The sequence below is a fragment of the Schistocerca nitens genome, chromosome 9, assembly GCF_023898315.1.
Source record: "Schistocerca nitens isolate TAMUIC-IGC-003100 chromosome 9, iqSchNite1.1, whole genome shotgun sequence".
Lineage (NCBI taxonomy): Eukaryota > Metazoa > Arthropoda > Insecta > Orthoptera > Acrididae > Schistocerca > Schistocerca nitens.
Window position 1 is genome coordinate 452,963,342 of NC_064622.1, and position 11,883 is coordinate 452,975,224.

Genomic DNA, 11,883 nt, shown 5'->3' on the forward strand with positions numbered 1-11,883 from the left:
TCTGTGTGGGAGACACTTGTTGCAAGTAGCTGTAAACGGTCTACACTAAGTTCGGCGACTGATAGTGCAATAATTAAAAATCTAGTGTGCCTCCCCGGCGGGGAATCGAACCCCGGTCTCCCGCGTGACAGGCGGGGATACTAACCACTATACTACCGAGGAAGACGCAACTAGCGCCTATAATGCACATTAATCTTGCTGACATAGCTGATACATCTGAAATGTAGCCTCCCGATGCTGTCAGAGACAGCTGCTACGAAATAAAAGTATGCCCCAGGTGAGGCTCGAACTCACAACCCCGGCATTGCTCACGGCTACTGCCTTATAAGTACCGTGCGCTAACCAATTGCGCCACTGGGGCTACAGCGAAACGCTCTCAGTTAGCCATATTCGCTTTGCTGCAAACCAGTGGTGGCTACAAAAACATATGATCGCCACCTGCGGCCATACTGCGACTTTGGCACCTAAGTACGAATGCTTCGTGCTATTCGTGTTTGATATGCTACGCTTACATGCACATCAACCGCCTCTCGTCATCGAAAAAATGCAGAAAAACGCGCGCCTTGCCTCGTGCTACCTGTCGAACAGCGAGCGCAGATGTGTGGCAAGCTCCAAGCTCTGCAGGCGCACCGCGACCACGCAGCTGGACGAGTGGTGCCTTCCTTGGGAGCTTGATGAGCCCTGGAGAACACGTTTCTTAGCGAATTGCACTTGTCTCGTAGCGAGAAATGCTGCCACTGGCCCTGTGGCGCAACGGATAACGCGTCTGACTACGGATCAGAAGATTCCAGGTTCGAATCCTGGCAGGGTCGGCATTTTGTTAGTTGCCAACGCGTAGCTGGGCAGTGGATTTCGTATGTCGCCGCATCGTGCAGTGCTTTGTTACTCCTGTGCATCTCGCAGCTGCATGTCGAGGCGATCGTGGTAAATATCGCTGCGTGCAAGCGTCAGCGTAGCGTCAGTCGAGCAAAGTCGAGACAAGTCAAGCTGAGAGCTGTAGGAGATGTTACGCAATCAAATGTAGGCGTGTGAAAGCGACGCAGACAACACTGCCCAAGTGTCCCAAGTGATGTGACGAAGAGCCAGTATACACCCACACAGCAGAGTGGCGCAGTGGAAGCGTGCTGGGCCCATAACCCAGAGGTCCGTGGATCGAAACCACGCTCTGCTAAAATTATTTCTTTTCCTGATTGTGTCGAGCACGATTATTACGCCTAGAGAGTCGGCTGGGGGCATTGATTCAGCCTCAAAAGCAAACCCCGTAATTCTGAAGTGTGAAGAATGCGAGAACTACTTCCTATGATGCATCATTTTTTAAGATTTTGCAGCAAGTTAATGGCAAAGTTAATGCTCTTCCGCCCCACACGCGCAACACTCGAGCAGGTTTGTGAGATAAAAATCGCGTCTCCCCGGCGGGGAATCGAACCCCGGTCTCCCGCGTGACAGGCGGGGATACTAACCACTATACTACCGAGGACGGGATGCAGGCAGCTGTCTGTGTGGGAGACACTTGTTGCAAGTAGCTGTAAACGGTCTACACTAAGTTCGGCGACTGATAGTGCAATAATTAAAAATCTAGTGTGCCTCCCCGGCGGGGAATCGAACCCCGGTCTCCCGCGTGACAGGCGGGGATACTAACCACTATACTACCGAGGAAGACGCAACTAGCGCCTATAATGCACATTAATCTTGCTGACATAGCTGATACATCTGAAATGTAGCCTCCCGATGCTGTCAGAGACAGCTGCTACGAAATAAAAGTATGCCCCAGGTGAGGCTCGAACTCACAACCCCGGCATTGCTCACGGCTACTGCCTTATAAGTACCGTGCGCTAACCAATTGCGCCACTGGGGCTACAGCGAAACGCTCTCAGTTAGCCATATTCGCTTTGCTGCAAACCAGTGGTGGCTACAAAAACATATGATCGCCACCTGCGGCCATACTGCGACTTTGGCACCTAAGTACGAATGCTTCGTGCTATTCGTGTTTGATATGCTACGCTTACATGCACATCAACCGCCTCTCGTCATCGAAAAAATGCAGAAAAACGCGCGCCTTGCCTCGTGCTACCTGTCGAACAGCGAGCGCAGATGTGTGGCAAGCTCCAAGCTCTGCAGGCGCACCGCGACCACGCAGCTGGACGAGTGGTGCCTTCCTTGGGAGCTTGATGAGCCCTGGAGAACACGTTTCTTAGCGAATTGCACTTGTCTCGTAGCGAGAAATGCTGCCACTGGCCCTGTGGCGCAACGGATAACGCGTCTGACTACGGATCAGAAGATTCCAGGTTCGAATCCTGGCAGGGTCGGCATTTTGTTAGTTGCCAACGCGTAGCTGGGCAGTGGATTTCGTATGTCGCCGCATCGTGCAGTGCTTTGTTACTCCTGTGCATCTCGCAGCTGCATGTCGAGGCGATCGTGGTAAATATCGCTGCGTGCAAGCGTCAGCGTAGCGTCAGTCGAGCAAAGTCGAGACAAGTCAAGCTGAGAGCTGTAGGAGATGTTACGCAATCAAATGTAGGCGTGTGAAAGCGACGCAGACAACACTGCCCAAGTGTCCCAAGTGATGTGACGAAGAGCCAGTATACACCCACACAGCAGAGTGGCGCAGTGGAAGCGTGCTGGGCCCATAACCCAGAGGTCCGTGGATCGAAACCACGCTCTGCTAAAATTATTTCTTTTCCTGATTGTGTCGAGCACGATTATTACGCCTAGAGAGTCGGCTGGGGGCATTGATTCAGCCTCAAAAGCAAACCCCGTAATTCTGAAGTGTGAAGAATGCGAGAACTACTTCCTATGATGCATCATTTTTTAAGATTTTGCAGCAAGTTAATGGCAAAGTTAATGCTCTTCCGCCCCACACGCGCAACACTCGAGCAGGTTTGTGAGATAAAAATCGCGTCTCCCCGGCGGGGAATCGAACCCCGGTCTCCCGCGTGACAGGCGGGGATACTAACCACTATACTACCGAGGACGGGATGCAGGCAGCTGTCTGTGTGGGAGACACTTGTTGCAAGTAGCTGTAAACGGTCTACACTAAGTTCGGCGACTGATAGTGCAATAATTAAAAATCTAGTGTGCCTCCCCGGCGGGGAATCGAACCCCGGTCTCCCGCGTGACAGGCGGGGATACTAACCACTATACTACCGAGGAAGACGCAACTAGCGCCTATAATGCACATTAATCTTGCTGACATAGCTGATACATCTGAAATGTAGCCTCCCGATGCTGTCAGAGACAGCTGCTACGAAATAAAAGTATGCCCCAGGTGAGGCTCGAACTCACAACCCCGGCATTGCTCACGGCTACTGCCTTATAAGTACCGTGCGCTAACCAATTGCGCCACTGGGGCTACAGCGAAACGCTCTCAGTTAGCCATATTCGCTTTGCTGCAAACCAGTGGTGGCTACAAAAACATATGATCGCCACCTGCGGCCATACTGCGACTTTGGCACCTAAGTACGAATGCTTCGTGCTATTCGTGTTTGATATGCTACGCTTACATGCACATCAACCGCCTCTCGTCATCGAAAAAATGCAGAAAAACGCGCGCCTTGCCTCGTGCTACCTGTCGAACAGCGAGCGCAGATGTGTGGCAAGCTCCAAGCTCTGCAGGCGCACCGCGACCACGCAGCTGGACGAGTGGTGCCTTCCTTGGGAGCTTGATGAGCCCTGGAGAACACGTTTCTTAGCGAATTGCACTTGTCTCGTAGCGAGAAATGCTGCCACTGGCCCTGTGGCGCAACGGATAACGCGTCTGACTACGGATCAGAAGATTCCAGGTTCGAATCCTGGCAGGGTCGGCATTTTGTTAGTTGCCAACGCGTAGCTGGGCAGTGGATTTCGTATGTCGCCGCATCGTGCAGTGCTTTGTTACTCCTGTGCATCTCGCAGCTGCATGTCGAGGCGATCGTGGTAAATATCGCTGCGTGCAAGCGTCAGCGTAGCGTCAGTCGAGCAAAGTCGAGACAAGTCAAGCTGAGAGCTGTAGGAGATGTTACGCAATCAAATGTAGGCGTGTGAAAGCGACGCAGACAACACTGCCCAAGTGTCCCAAGTGATGTGACGAAGAGCCAGTATACACCCACACAGCAGAGTGGCGCAGTGGAAGCGTGCTGGGCCCATAACCCAGAGGTCCGTGGATCGAAACCACGCTCTGCTAAAATTATTTCTTTTCCTGATTGTGTCGAGCACGATTATTACGCCTAGAGAGTCGGCTGGGGGCATTGATTCAGCCTCAAAAGCAAACCCCGTAATTCTGAAGTGTGAAGAATGCGAGAACTACTTCCTATGATGCATCATTTTTTAAGATTTTGCAGCAAGTTAATGGCAAAGTTAATGCTCTTCCGCCCCACACGCGCAACACTCGAGCAGGTTTGTGAGATAAAAATCGCGTCTCCCCGGCGGGGAATCGAACCCCGGTCTCCCGCGTGACAGGCGGGGATACTAACCACTATACTACCGAGGACGGGATGCAGGCAGCTGTCTGTGTGGGAGACACTTGTTGCAAGTAGCTGTAAACGGTCTACACTAAGTTCGGCGACTGATAGTGCAATAATTAAAAATCTAGTGTGCCTCCCCGGCGGGGAATCGAACCCCGGTCTCCCGCGTGACAGGCGGGGATACTAACCACTATACTACCGAGGAAGACGCAACTAGCGCCTATAATGCACATTAATCTTGCTGACATAGCTGATACATCTGAAATGTAGCCTCCCGATGCTGTCAGAGACAGCTGCTACGAAATAAAAGTATGCCCCAGGTGAGGCTCGAACTCACAACCCCGGCATTGCTCACGGCTACTGCCTTATAAGTACCGTGCGCTAACCAATTGCGCCACTGGGGCTACAGCGAAACGCTCTCAGTTAGCCATATTCGCTTTGCTGCAAACCAGTGGTGGCTACAAAAACATATGATCGCCACCTGCGGCCATACTGCGACTTTGGCACCTAAGTACGAATGCTTCGTGCTATTCGTGTTTGATATGCTACGCTTACATGCACATCAACCGCCTCTCGTCATCGAAAAAATGCAGAAAAACGCGCGCCTTGCCTCGTGCTACCTGTCGAACAGCGAGCGCAGATGTGTGGCAAGCTCCAAGCTCTGCAGGCGCACCGCGACCACGCAGCTGGACGAGTGGTGCCTTCCTTGGGAGCTTGATGAGCCCTGGAGAACACGTTTCTTAGCGAATTGCACTTGTCTCGTAGCGAGAAATGCTGCCACTGGCCCTGTGGCGCAACGGATAACGCGTCTGACTACGGATCAGAAGATTCCAGGTTCGAATCCTGGCAGGGTCGGCATTTTGTTAGTTGCCAACGCGTAGCTGGGCAGTGGATTTCGTATGTCGCCGCATCGTGCAGTGCTTTGTTACTCCTGTGCATCTCGCAGCTGCATGTCGAGGCGATCGTGGTAAATATCGCTGCGTGCAAGCGTCAGCGTAGCGTCAGTCGAGCAAAGTCGAGACAAGTCAAGCTGAGAGCTGTAGGAGATGTTACGCAATCAAATGTAGGCGTGTGAAAGCGACGCAGACAACACTGCCCAAGTGTCCCAAGTGATGTGACGAAGAGCCAGTATACACCCACACAGCAGAGTGGCGCAGTGGAAGCGTGCTGGGCCCATAACCCAGAGGTCCGTGGATCGAAACCACGCTCTGCTAAAATTATTTCTTTTCCTGATTGTGTCGAGCACGATTATTACGCCTAGAGAGTCGGCTGGGGGCATTGATTCAGCCTCAAAAGCAAACCCCGTAATTCTGAAGTGTGAAGAATGCGAGAACTACTTCCTATGATGCATCATTTTTTAAGATTTTGCAGCAAGTTAATGGCAAAGTTAATGCTCTTCCGCCCCACACGCGCAACACTCGAGCAGGTTTGTGAGATAAAAATCGCGTCTCCCCGGCGGGGAATCGAACCCCGGTCTCCCGCGTGACAGGCGGGGATACTAACCACTATACTACCGAGGACGGGATGCAGGCAGCTGTCTGTGTGGGAGACACTTGTTGCAAGTAGCTGTAAACGGTCTACACTAAGTTCGGCGACTGATAGTGCAATAATTAAAAATCTAGTGTGCCTCCCCGGCGGGGAATCGAACCCCGGTCTCCCGCGTGACAGGCGGGGATACTAACCACTATACTACCGAGGAAGACGCAACTAGCGCCTATAATGCACATTAATCTTGCTGACATAGCTGATACATCTGAAATGTAGCCTCCCGATGCTGTCAGAGACAGCTGCTACGAAATAAAAGTATGCCCCAGGTGAGGCTCGAACTCACAACCCCGGCATTGCTCACGGCTACTGCCTTATAAGTACCGTGCGCTAACCAATTGCGCCACTGGGGCTACAGCGAAACGCTCTCAGTTAGCCATATTCGCTTTGCTGCAAACCAGTGGTGGCTACAAAAACATATGATCGCCACCTGCGGCCATACTGCGACTTTGGCACCTAAGTACGAATGCTTCGTGCTATTCGTGTTTGATATGCTACGCTTACATGCACATCAACCGCCTCTCGTCATCGAAAAAATGCAGAAAAACGCGCGCCTTGCCTCGTGCTACCTGTCGAACAGCGAGCGCAGATGTGTGGCAAGCTCCAAGCTCTGCAGGCGCACCGCGACCACGCAGCTGGACGAGTGGTGCCTTCCTTGGGAGCTTGATGAGCCCTGGAGAACACGTTTCTTAGCGAATTGCACTTGTCTCGTAGCGAGAAATGCTGCCACTGGCCCTGTGGCGCAACGGATAACGCGTCTGACTACGGATCAGAAGATTCCAGGTTCGAATCCTGGCAGGGTCGGCATTTTGTTAGTTGCCAACGCGTAGCTGGGCAGTGGATTTCGTATGTCGCCGCATCGTGCAGTGCTTTGTTACTCCTGTGCATCTCGCAGCTGCATGTCGAGGCGATCGTGGTAAATATCGCTGCGTGCAAGCGTCAGCGTAGCGTCAGTCGAGCAAAGTCGAGACAAGTCAAGCTGAGAGCTGTAGGAGATGTTACGCAATCAAATGTAGGCGTGTGAAAGCGACGCAGACAACACTGCCCAAGTGTCCCAAGTGATGTGACGAAGAGCCAGTATACACCCACACAGCAGAGTGGCGCAGTGGAAGCGTGCTGGGCCCATAACCCAGAGGTCCGTGGATCGAAACCACGCTCTGCTAAAATTATTTCTTTTCCTGATTGTGTCGAGCACGATTATTACGCCTAGAGAGTCGGCTGGGGGCATTGATTCAGCCTCAAAAGCAAACCCCGTAATTCTGAAGTGTGAAGAATGCGAGAACAGAGCTGTAGGAGATGTTACGCAATCAAATGTAGGCGTGTGAAAGCGACGCAGACAACACTGCCCAAGTGTCCCAAGTGATGTGACGAAGAGCCAGTATACACCCACACAGCAGAGTGGCGCAGTGGAAGCGTGCTGGGCCCATAACCCAGAGGTCCGTGGATCGAAACCACGCTCTGCTAAAATTATTTCTTTTCCTGATTGTGTCGAGCACGATTATTACGCCTAGAGAGTCGGCTGGGGGCATTGATTCAGCCTCAAAAGCAAACCCCGTAATTCTGAAGTGTGAAGAATGCGAGAACTACTTCCTATGATGCATCATTTTTTAAGATTTTGCAGCAAGTTAATGGCAAAGTTAATGCTCTTCCGCCCCACACGCGCAACACTCGAGCAGGTTTGTGAGATAAAAATCGCGTCTCCCCGGCGGGGAATCGAACCCCGGTCTCCCGCGTGACAGGCGGGGATACTAACCACTATACTACCGAGGACGGGATGCAGGCAGCTGTCTGTGTGGGAGACACTTGTTGCAAGTAGCTGTAAACGGTCTACACTAAGTTCGGCGACTGATAGTGCAATAATTAAAAATCTAGTGTGCCTCCCCGGCGGGGAATCGAACCCCGGTCTCCCGCGTGACAGGCGGGGATACTAACCACTATACTACCGAGGAAGACGCAACTAGCGCCTATAATGCACATTAATCTTGCTGACATAGCTGATACATCTGAAATGTAGCCTCCCGATGCTGTCAGAGACAGCTGCTACGAAATAAAAGTATGCCCCAGGTGAGGCTCGAACTCACAACCCCGGCATTGCTCACGGCTACTGCCTTATAAGTACCGTGCGCTAACCAATTGCGCCACTGGGGCTACAGCGAAACGCTCTCAGTTAGCCATATTCGCTTTGCTGCAAACCAGTGGTGGCTACAAAAACATATGATCGCCACCTGCGGCCATACTGCGACTTTGGCACCTAAGTACGAATGCTTCGTGCTATTCGTGTTTGATATGCTACGCTTACATGCACATCAACCGCCTCTCGTCATCGAAAAAATGCAGAAAAACGCGCGCCTTGCCTCGTGCTACCTGTCGAACAGCGAGCGCAGATGTGTGGCAAGCTCCAAGCTCTGCAGGCGCACCGCGACCACGCAGCTGGACGAGTGGTGCCTTCCTTGGGAGCTTGATGAGCCCTGGAGAACACGTTTCTTAGCGAATTGCACTTGTCTCGTAGCGAGAAATGCTGCCACTGGCCCTGTGGCGCAACGGATAACGCGTCTGACTACGGATCAGAAGATTCCAGGTTCGAATCCTGGCAGGGTCGGCATTTTGTTAGTTGCCAACGCGTAGCTGGGCAGTGGATTTCGTATGTCGCCGCATCGTGCAGTGCTTTGTTACTCCTGTGCATCTCGCAGCTGCATGTCGAGGCGATCGTGGTAAATATCGCTGCGTGCAAGCGTCAGCGTAGCGTCAGTCGAGCAAAGTCGAGACAAGTCAAGCTGAGAGCTGTAGGAGATGTTACGCAATCAAATGTAGGCGTGTGAAAGCGACGCAGACAACACTGCCCAAGTGTCCCAAGTGATGTGACGAAGAGCCAGTATACACCCACACAGCAGAGTGGCGCAGTGGAAGCGTGCTGGGCCCATAACCCAGAGGTCCGTGGATCGAAACCACGCTCTGCTAAAATTATTTCTTTTCCTGATTGTGTCGAGCACGATTATTACGCCTAGAGAGTCGGCTGGGGGCATTGATTCAGCCTCAAAAGCAAACCCCGTAATTCTGAAGTGTGAAGAATGCGAGAACTACTTCCTATGATGCATCATTTTTTAAGATTTTGCAGCAAGTTAATGGCAAAGTTAATGCTCTTCCGCCCCACACGCGCAACACTCGAGCAGGTTTGTGAGATAAAAATCGCGTCTCCCCGGCGGGGAATCGAACCCCGGTCTCCCGCGTGACAGGCGGGGATACTAACCACTATACTACCGAGGACGGGATGCAGGCAGCTGTCTGTGTGGGAGACACTTGTTGCAAGTAGCTGTAAACGGTCTACACTAAGTTCGGCGACTGATAGTGCAATAATTAAAAATCTAGTGTGCCTCCCCGGCGGGGAATCGAACCCCGGTCTCCCGCGTGACAGGCGGGGATACTAACCACTATACTACCGAGGAAGACGCAACTAGCGCCTATAATGCACATTAATCTTGCTGACATAGCTGATACATCTGAAATGTAGCCTCCCGATGCTGTCAGAGACAGCTGCTACGAAATAAAAGTATGCCCCAGGTGAGGCTCGAACTCACAACCCCGGCATTGCTCACGGCTACTGCCTTATAAGTACCGTGCGCTAACCAATTGCGCCACTGGGGCTACAGCGAAACGCTCTCAGTTAGCCATATTCGCTTTGCTGCAAACCAGTGGTGGCTACAAAAACATATGATCGCCACCTGCGGCCATACTGCGACTTTGGCACCTAAGTACGAATGCTTCGTGCTATTCGTGTTTGATATGCTACGCTTACATGCACATCAACCGCCTCTCGTCATCGAAAAAATGCAGAAAAACGCGCGCCTTGCCTCGTGCTACCTGTCGAACAGCGAGCGCAGATGTGTGGCAAGCTCCAAGCTCTGCAGGCGCACCGCGACCACGCAGCTGGACGAGTGGTGCCTTCCTTGGGAGCTTGATGAGCCCTGGAGAACACGTTTCTTAGCGAATTGCACTTGTCTCGTAGCGAGAAATGCTGCCACTGGCCCTGTGGCGCAACGGATAACGCGTCTGACTACGGATCAGAAGATTCCAGGTTCGAATCCTGGCAGGGTCGGCATTTTGTTAGTTGCCAACGCGTAGCTGGGCAGTGGATTTCGTATGTCGCCGCATCGTGCAGTGCTTTGTTACTCCTGTGCATCTCGCAGCTGCATGTCGAGGCGATCGTGGTAAATATCGCTGCGTGCAAGCGTCAGCGTAGCGTCAGTCGAGCAAAGTCGAGACAAGTCAAGCTGAGAGCTGTAGGAGATGTTACGCAATCAAATGTAGGCGTGTGAAAGCGACGCAGACAACACTGCCCAAGTGTCCCAAGTGATGTGACGAAGAGCCAGTATACACCCACACAGCAGAGTGGCGCAGTGGAAGCGTGCTGGGCCCATAACCCAGAGGTCCGTGGATCGAAACCACGCTCTGCTAAAATTATTTCTTTTCCTGATTGTGTCGAGCACGATTATTACGCCTAGAGAGTCGGCTGGGGGCATTGATTCAGCCTCAAAAGCAAACCCCGTAATTCTGAAGTGTGAAGAATGCGAGAACTACTTCCTATGATGCATCATTTTTTAAGATTTTGCAGCAAGTTAATGGCAAAGTTAATGCTCTTCCGCCCCACACGCGCAACACTCGAGCAGGTTTGTGAGATAAAAATCGCGTCTCCCCGGCGGGGAATCGAACCCCGGTCTCCCGCGTGACAGGCGGGGATACTAACCACTATACTACCGAGGACGGGATGCAGGCAGCTGTCTGTGTGGGAGACACTTGTTGCAAGTAGCTGTAAACGGTCTACACTAAGTTCGGCGACTGATAGTGCAATAATTAAAAATCTAGTGTGCCTCCCCGGCGGGGAATCGAACCCCGGTCTCCCGCGTGACAGGCGGGGATACTAACCACTATACTACCGAGGAAGACGCAACTAGCGCCTATAATGCACATTAATCTTGCTGACATAGCTGATACATCTGAAATGTAGCCTCCCGATGCTGTCAGAGACAGCTGCTACGAAATAAAAGTATGCCCCAGGTGAGGCTCGAACTCACAACCCCGGCATTGCTCACGGCTACTGCCTTATAAGTACCGTGCGCTAACCAATTGCGCCACTGGGGCTACAGCGAAACGCTCTCAGTTAGCCATATTCGCTTTGCTGCAAACCAGTGGTGGCTACAAAAACATATGATCGCCACCTGCGGCCATACTGCGACTTTGGCACCTAAGTACGAATGCTTCGTGCTATTCGTGTTTGATATGCTACGCTTACATGCACATCAACCGCCTCTCGTCATCGAAAAAATGCAGAAAAACGCGCGCCTTGCCTCGTGCTACCTGTCGAACAGCGAGCGCAGATGTGTGGCAAGCTCCAAGCTCTGCAGGCGCACCGCGACCACGCAGCTGGACGAGTGGTGCCTTCCTTGGGAGCTTGATGAGCCCTGGAGAACACGTTTCTTAGCGAATTGCACTTGTCTCGTAGCGAGAAATGCTGCCACTGGCCCTGTGGCGCAACGGATAACGCGTCTGACTACGGATCAGAAGATTCCAGGTTCGAATCCTGGCAGGGTCGGCATTTTGTTAGTTGCCAACGCGTAGCTGGGCAGTGGATTTCGTATGTCGCCGCATCGTGCAGTGCTTTGTTACTCCTGTGCATCTCGCAGCTGCATGTCGAGGCGATCGTGGTAAATATCGCTGCGTGCAAGCGTCAGCGTAGCGTCAGTCGAGCAAAGTCGAGACAAGTCAAGCTGAGAGCTGTAGGAGATGTTACGCAATCAAATGTAGGCGTGTGAAAGCGACGCAGACAACACTGCCCAAGTGTCCCAAGTGATGTGACGAAGAGCCAGTATACACCCACACAGCAGAGTGGCGCAGTGGAAGCGTG

The 11,883-nt window shown here is 52.4% G+C and overlaps 39 non-coding genes across 39 annotated transcripts; 16 read left to right on the plus strand and 23 right to left on the minus strand.

The window, feature by feature from the left end:
- Window positions 1–90: 90 nt before the first annotated feature.
- Window positions 91–162, minus strand: Trnad-guc (transfer RNA aspartic acid (anticodon GUC)). Its single transcript has one exon. It is a non-coding gene; the product is annotated as a tRNA-Asp (tRNA).
- A 107-nt stretch (window positions 163–269) lies between these two features.
- Trnai-uau (transfer RNA isoleucine (anticodon UAU)) lies at window positions 270–361 on the minus strand. The gene is given in 2 exon segments: window positions 270–305; window positions 324–361. It is a non-coding gene; the product is annotated as a tRNA-Ile (tRNA).
- A 378-nt stretch (window positions 362–739) lies between these two features.
- Trnar-acg (transfer RNA arginine (anticodon ACG)) lies at window positions 740–812 on the plus strand. The gene has a single exon. It is a non-coding gene; the product is annotated as a tRNA-Arg (tRNA).
- A 287-nt stretch (window positions 813–1,099) lies between these two features.
- Window positions 1,100–1,171, plus strand: Trnam-cau (transfer RNA methionine (anticodon CAU)). The gene has a single exon. It is a non-coding gene; the product is annotated as a tRNA-Met (tRNA).
- A 234-nt stretch (window positions 1,172–1,405) lies between these two features.
- On the minus strand, window positions 1,406–1,477 carry Trnad-guc (transfer RNA aspartic acid (anticodon GUC)). The gene has a single exon. It is a non-coding gene; the product is annotated as a tRNA-Asp (tRNA).
- A 107-nt stretch (window positions 1,478–1,584) lies between these two features.
- Trnad-guc (transfer RNA aspartic acid (anticodon GUC)) lies at window positions 1,585–1,656 on the minus strand. Its single transcript has one exon. It is a non-coding gene; the product is annotated as a tRNA-Asp (tRNA).
- Window positions 1,657–1,763: 107 nt separating this feature from the next.
- Window positions 1,764–1,855, minus strand: Trnai-uau (transfer RNA isoleucine (anticodon UAU)). Its single transcript is given in 2 exon segments — window positions 1,764–1,799; window positions 1,818–1,855. It is a non-coding gene; the product is annotated as a tRNA-Ile (tRNA).
- A 378-nt stretch (window positions 1,856–2,233) lies between these two features.
- On the plus strand, window positions 2,234–2,306 carry Trnar-acg (transfer RNA arginine (anticodon ACG)). Its single transcript has one exon. It is a non-coding gene; the product is annotated as a tRNA-Arg (tRNA).
- A 287-nt stretch (window positions 2,307–2,593) lies between these two features.
- On the plus strand, window positions 2,594–2,665 carry Trnam-cau (transfer RNA methionine (anticodon CAU)). The gene has a single exon. It is a non-coding gene; the product is annotated as a tRNA-Met (tRNA).
- Window positions 2,666–2,899: 234 nt separating this feature from the next.
- Window positions 2,900–2,971, minus strand: Trnad-guc (transfer RNA aspartic acid (anticodon GUC)). Its single transcript has one exon. It is a non-coding gene; the product is annotated as a tRNA-Asp (tRNA).
- Window positions 2,972–3,078: 107 nt separating this feature from the next.
- On the minus strand, window positions 3,079–3,150 carry Trnad-guc (transfer RNA aspartic acid (anticodon GUC)). Its single transcript has one exon. It is a non-coding gene; the product is annotated as a tRNA-Asp (tRNA).
- Window positions 3,151–3,257: 107 nt separating this feature from the next.
- On the minus strand, window positions 3,258–3,349 carry Trnai-uau (transfer RNA isoleucine (anticodon UAU)). The gene is given in 2 exon segments: window positions 3,258–3,293; window positions 3,312–3,349. It is a non-coding gene; the product is annotated as a tRNA-Ile (tRNA).
- Window positions 3,350–3,727: 378 nt separating this feature from the next.
- On the plus strand, window positions 3,728–3,800 carry Trnar-acg (transfer RNA arginine (anticodon ACG)). Its single transcript has one exon. It is a non-coding gene; the product is annotated as a tRNA-Arg (tRNA).
- Window positions 3,801–4,087: 287 nt separating this feature from the next.
- Window positions 4,088–4,159, plus strand: Trnam-cau (transfer RNA methionine (anticodon CAU)). The gene has a single exon. It is a non-coding gene; the product is annotated as a tRNA-Met (tRNA).
- A 234-nt stretch (window positions 4,160–4,393) lies between these two features.
- Trnad-guc (transfer RNA aspartic acid (anticodon GUC)) lies at window positions 4,394–4,465 on the minus strand. Its single transcript has one exon. It is a non-coding gene; the product is annotated as a tRNA-Asp (tRNA).
- A 107-nt stretch (window positions 4,466–4,572) lies between these two features.
- Window positions 4,573–4,644, minus strand: Trnad-guc (transfer RNA aspartic acid (anticodon GUC)). Its single transcript has one exon. It is a non-coding gene; the product is annotated as a tRNA-Asp (tRNA).
- Window positions 4,645–4,751: 107 nt separating this feature from the next.
- On the minus strand, window positions 4,752–4,843 carry Trnai-uau (transfer RNA isoleucine (anticodon UAU)). The gene is given in 2 exon segments: window positions 4,752–4,787; window positions 4,806–4,843. It is a non-coding gene; the product is annotated as a tRNA-Ile (tRNA).
- A 378-nt stretch (window positions 4,844–5,221) lies between these two features.
- On the plus strand, window positions 5,222–5,294 carry Trnar-acg (transfer RNA arginine (anticodon ACG)). Its single transcript has one exon. It is a non-coding gene; the product is annotated as a tRNA-Arg (tRNA).
- A 287-nt stretch (window positions 5,295–5,581) lies between these two features.
- On the plus strand, window positions 5,582–5,653 carry Trnam-cau (transfer RNA methionine (anticodon CAU)). Its single transcript has one exon. It is a non-coding gene; the product is annotated as a tRNA-Met (tRNA).
- Window positions 5,654–5,887: 234 nt separating this feature from the next.
- On the minus strand, window positions 5,888–5,959 carry Trnad-guc (transfer RNA aspartic acid (anticodon GUC)). The gene has a single exon. It is a non-coding gene; the product is annotated as a tRNA-Asp (tRNA).
- A 107-nt stretch (window positions 5,960–6,066) lies between these two features.
- Window positions 6,067–6,138, minus strand: Trnad-guc (transfer RNA aspartic acid (anticodon GUC)). Its single transcript has one exon. It is a non-coding gene; the product is annotated as a tRNA-Asp (tRNA).
- A 107-nt stretch (window positions 6,139–6,245) lies between these two features.
- Window positions 6,246–6,337, minus strand: Trnai-uau (transfer RNA isoleucine (anticodon UAU)). The gene is given in 2 exon segments: window positions 6,246–6,281; window positions 6,300–6,337. It is a non-coding gene; the product is annotated as a tRNA-Ile (tRNA).
- A 378-nt stretch (window positions 6,338–6,715) lies between these two features.
- Trnar-acg (transfer RNA arginine (anticodon ACG)) lies at window positions 6,716–6,788 on the plus strand. Its single transcript has one exon. It is a non-coding gene; the product is annotated as a tRNA-Arg (tRNA).
- Window positions 6,789–7,075: 287 nt separating this feature from the next.
- On the plus strand, window positions 7,076–7,147 carry Trnam-cau (transfer RNA methionine (anticodon CAU)). Its single transcript has one exon. It is a non-coding gene; the product is annotated as a tRNA-Met (tRNA).
- Window positions 7,148–7,376: 229 nt separating this feature from the next.
- Window positions 7,377–7,448, plus strand: Trnam-cau (transfer RNA methionine (anticodon CAU)). Its single transcript has one exon. It is a non-coding gene; the product is annotated as a tRNA-Met (tRNA).
- A 234-nt stretch (window positions 7,449–7,682) lies between these two features.
- On the minus strand, window positions 7,683–7,754 carry Trnad-guc (transfer RNA aspartic acid (anticodon GUC)). Its single transcript has one exon. It is a non-coding gene; the product is annotated as a tRNA-Asp (tRNA).
- A 107-nt stretch (window positions 7,755–7,861) lies between these two features.
- On the minus strand, window positions 7,862–7,933 carry Trnad-guc (transfer RNA aspartic acid (anticodon GUC)). Its single transcript has one exon. It is a non-coding gene; the product is annotated as a tRNA-Asp (tRNA).
- A 107-nt stretch (window positions 7,934–8,040) lies between these two features.
- Window positions 8,041–8,132, minus strand: Trnai-uau (transfer RNA isoleucine (anticodon UAU)). Its single transcript is given in 2 exon segments — window positions 8,041–8,076; window positions 8,095–8,132. It is a non-coding gene; the product is annotated as a tRNA-Ile (tRNA).
- Window positions 8,133–8,510: 378 nt separating this feature from the next.
- Window positions 8,511–8,583, plus strand: Trnar-acg (transfer RNA arginine (anticodon ACG)). Its single transcript has one exon. It is a non-coding gene; the product is annotated as a tRNA-Arg (tRNA).
- Window positions 8,584–8,870: 287 nt separating this feature from the next.
- Trnam-cau (transfer RNA methionine (anticodon CAU)) lies at window positions 8,871–8,942 on the plus strand. The gene has a single exon. It is a non-coding gene; the product is annotated as a tRNA-Met (tRNA).
- Window positions 8,943–9,176: 234 nt separating this feature from the next.
- Trnad-guc (transfer RNA aspartic acid (anticodon GUC)) lies at window positions 9,177–9,248 on the minus strand. Its single transcript has one exon. It is a non-coding gene; the product is annotated as a tRNA-Asp (tRNA).
- A 107-nt stretch (window positions 9,249–9,355) lies between these two features.
- Window positions 9,356–9,427, minus strand: Trnad-guc (transfer RNA aspartic acid (anticodon GUC)). The gene has a single exon. It is a non-coding gene; the product is annotated as a tRNA-Asp (tRNA).
- Window positions 9,428–9,534: 107 nt separating this feature from the next.
- On the minus strand, window positions 9,535–9,626 carry Trnai-uau (transfer RNA isoleucine (anticodon UAU)). Its single transcript is given in 2 exon segments — window positions 9,535–9,570; window positions 9,589–9,626. It is a non-coding gene; the product is annotated as a tRNA-Ile (tRNA).
- A 378-nt stretch (window positions 9,627–10,004) lies between these two features.
- On the plus strand, window positions 10,005–10,077 carry Trnar-acg (transfer RNA arginine (anticodon ACG)). The gene has a single exon. It is a non-coding gene; the product is annotated as a tRNA-Arg (tRNA).
- A 287-nt stretch (window positions 10,078–10,364) lies between these two features.
- Trnam-cau (transfer RNA methionine (anticodon CAU)) lies at window positions 10,365–10,436 on the plus strand. Its single transcript has one exon. It is a non-coding gene; the product is annotated as a tRNA-Met (tRNA).
- A 234-nt stretch (window positions 10,437–10,670) lies between these two features.
- On the minus strand, window positions 10,671–10,742 carry Trnad-guc (transfer RNA aspartic acid (anticodon GUC)). Its single transcript has one exon. It is a non-coding gene; the product is annotated as a tRNA-Asp (tRNA).
- A 107-nt stretch (window positions 10,743–10,849) lies between these two features.
- Window positions 10,850–10,921, minus strand: Trnad-guc (transfer RNA aspartic acid (anticodon GUC)). Its single transcript has one exon. It is a non-coding gene; the product is annotated as a tRNA-Asp (tRNA).
- Window positions 10,922–11,028: 107 nt separating this feature from the next.
- On the minus strand, window positions 11,029–11,120 carry Trnai-uau (transfer RNA isoleucine (anticodon UAU)). Its single transcript is given in 2 exon segments — window positions 11,029–11,064; window positions 11,083–11,120. It is a non-coding gene; the product is annotated as a tRNA-Ile (tRNA).
- Window positions 11,121–11,498: 378 nt separating this feature from the next.
- On the plus strand, window positions 11,499–11,571 carry Trnar-acg (transfer RNA arginine (anticodon ACG)). The gene has a single exon. It is a non-coding gene; the product is annotated as a tRNA-Arg (tRNA).
- The last annotated feature ends 312 nt before the right edge of the window (window positions 11,572–11,883 follow it).